A 2,500-nucleotide genomic window follows, 5' to 3' on the forward strand; every position below is an offset into this window, starting at 1 on the left:
CCGCAGACAGACGCCCGCGCGGGAGGCCGGCGGCGAGGCCCGCGCCATCGCCGCCCCGCGCCTCCCTCCCCCGAAGCTCGCTCTCGCTCTCTCTTCCCCAAACCCACCGCCGATAGCCCGGCGGGGACGAGCTCCGTCCAGCAGGCGCTCTCCGGGAGCGGGGAGCTTCGGAGCGCTCCCCGAGTCTCCATTTAGGGGGACGAAGGCCCGCGCGCTCGCGCGCGCGGCCCTGCGAGGCACCCCAGCCGCGCCGCTGCTGGCCCGCCGGCCCCCCCCCCCCCGCGCTAGGGCGGGGGGGCTCGGCGGCGCAGACGGCGATTGATCGTAAAGCGACGCTCAGACAGGCGTAGCCCCGGGAGGAACCCGGGGCCGCGAGTGCGTTCGAAGTGTCGATGATCAATGTGTCCTGCAATTCACATTAATTCTCGCAGCTAGCTGCGTTCTTCATCGACGCACGAGCCGAGTGATCCACCGCTAAGAGTTGTCTCGGTTTCGGCACCGCCCCGCGCGCGCGGAGGGGCCGGGACCGCTCGCCGAGAGCGGCCCCTTCTCTGAGGACGGCCGGACCGACCGCCGGCCCCGCCGCCGCCCACCCCCCTCCGCACGCGCGGAGGGGGCGCGGCGCGGCGGCGCGACGCGGCGCGACGGAGAGGCCCTCGCCTCGGCTTGACCGTACGAGCACAGGGGAAACGGAAAACAACGGAAAACCCCGAGCGGCCAAAGGGCGGGGGAGCCCGCGCTCCCGACCGACCCTGGGGAAACGTACGCAACACACACACACACCCTTGGCGCGCTTCGGGGGCGGCCCAGGCGCCCGGGCTCGGACCGGCCTCCCCCCGGAGGCTACGGCACGCCCGGCCGCGACGCCTGCCCGCCTTCGCTCGGGAGCCGGACGCCCGGCTGCGCCCGCGCTGCGACGAGCCGGCTCCGCCCACCACGGTCGCCTCTCGCCCCGCCGGCGAACCTCGGCGCCGACGCCGCCTTCCACCGACGCCGGAGGAAGCGCGGCCGGCCACTGGAGCGCGAGCCGGCGACGCGCGGCCGCCCACCGGCCCGCGCCGGATGGGCGAACCCGGCCACCCCGCCCGGCGGCGGCGGCCGCCACCGCCGCCGCGAAAACCGCCGCCGCAGCCGCTTCTCGCCTCGGCCCCCTGGGGCCGCCGGCACGGCCCCAGCGGAAAGGCGGACGGCGCTGAGCGCGGGGGGCGGCTCCCACTCTCCCCGTTTCCACGCGAAGACCCGGAGCGGGACGCCCCCGCGCCGCGCGCCCGCCCTCGAGACGGAAGCGACGGGCGGGGAAACGCGGGACGGGACGGCCGCCAGCGGATGCGGCCGGGGAACCCTCCCGGACGACCCGACGGACGACCGGCACCGACCGGCACGCCGAGCGGCGCCGCCGCCGCTCGGCCTGGGGGGGTGTGGCTCGCCCCCCCCTTTCTTTCCCTGGGCGCCGAGGGCGGGGCGAGGAGCGGGAGAGGGGAGCGCGGCGCGCCCCGAGCGCGGCCGCAGCGCGAGCGTCCAAAGGCGCGGGGCGGCCCCCCGGCGGCCGCCCCCCCCCGCGGGGGCTCGCCGCGCCTTTCTTTCCCCCGGCGCGGAGCCCGCGCTCCGGCCGGCGGGTGGCCCCGTTTGCGAGGGCGGGCAGGTCGGCCGCGGCCGACCCGCGCCGCGGTCTCTCCGCCGAGACCGGCCCGCGGAGAGGGGGGGCAGGTTGGGGCAGCGAGACGCCCCCCCTTCTCCGGCACGGCGGCCCGCGGGGGCGGACGCCCCCCCCGCGGCTCGCGCCGTGCCGCTCGAGTCTTTAAACCGCCGCCCGGCTCCTTTGGCCTTTGACCCCCGGACTCGGCCGAGGGAGGGCCGCCGAAGCGCGGACGCTAGGTACCTGGCCCTGGGGTGAGGGAAACGACCTGCATGGCCCCGCGGGGGTGCCTCCCCCGGCTGCCGCCCTCGGGGGAGCGTCCGCCCGCGGGGGCGCGCCCGGCATCCGCCGCCACCACCTCGTCCTCCTTAGCCCCGGGGCCCGGGGTTTCCCTCGATAGCCCGGCGCTGCGCCCGGGGGGAGAGACGTGGCTCGGGCCGCCCGCTCGCGCGGGACGCGACCCGGCCGGGGGGGGGCCTCGCCCGCCCCGGGCGGCGCCAGCGGCCGAGACCGTGCTCGCGCCCCCCCCTTCCGCCACGGCTCCCTCTTCGAGAGGCAGCCGTGCCGGGTCGGAGGGGAGGTTCGCGGGTCCGGCCGCCGCGCCGCCCGAAACGCCGTGCGCACACCCGCGCCACGGCCCGGAACGCCCGGAGACAGCCCTGTCCCGCGCGCGGGGGGGTAGACGGCGCCGCCGCCGGCGCCGCCCCACCCCCCCCCCAGGAGCTGCCGCCCCCCGAAGACGGCGACACCCCTCGGCTGTCGCGCTTGCGGCCCCCGGTGCCGCCGCCGTCGCTCGACGCTCGCCCCCCGGCCCGCCGAGCAGGCCGGTGCTCTGCCGGCCGTGCTCGCCGCGTTGCCCCGCCG

At 79.2% G+C, this 2,500-nt stretch overlaps 1 non-coding gene across 1 annotated transcript; it reads right to left on the reverse strand.

The window, feature by feature from the left end:
- Positions 1-330: 330 nt before the first annotated feature.
- On the reverse strand, positions 331-483 carry LOC142359298 (5.8S ribosomal RNA). Its single transcript, XR_012762243.1, has one exon. It is a non-coding gene; the product is annotated as a 5.8S ribosomal RNA (ribosomal RNA).
- Positions 484-2,500: the final 2,017 nt, after the last annotated feature.

The sequence above is a fragment of the Opisthocomus hoazin genome, unplaced genomic scaffold (genome assembly GCF_030867145.1).
Source record: "Opisthocomus hoazin isolate bOpiHoa1 unplaced genomic scaffold, bOpiHoa1.hap1 HAP1_SCAFFOLD_110, whole genome shotgun sequence".
In the NCBI taxonomy this organism is placed as follows: Eukaryota; Metazoa; Chordata; class Aves; order Opisthocomiformes; family Opisthocomidae; genus Opisthocomus; species Opisthocomus hoazin.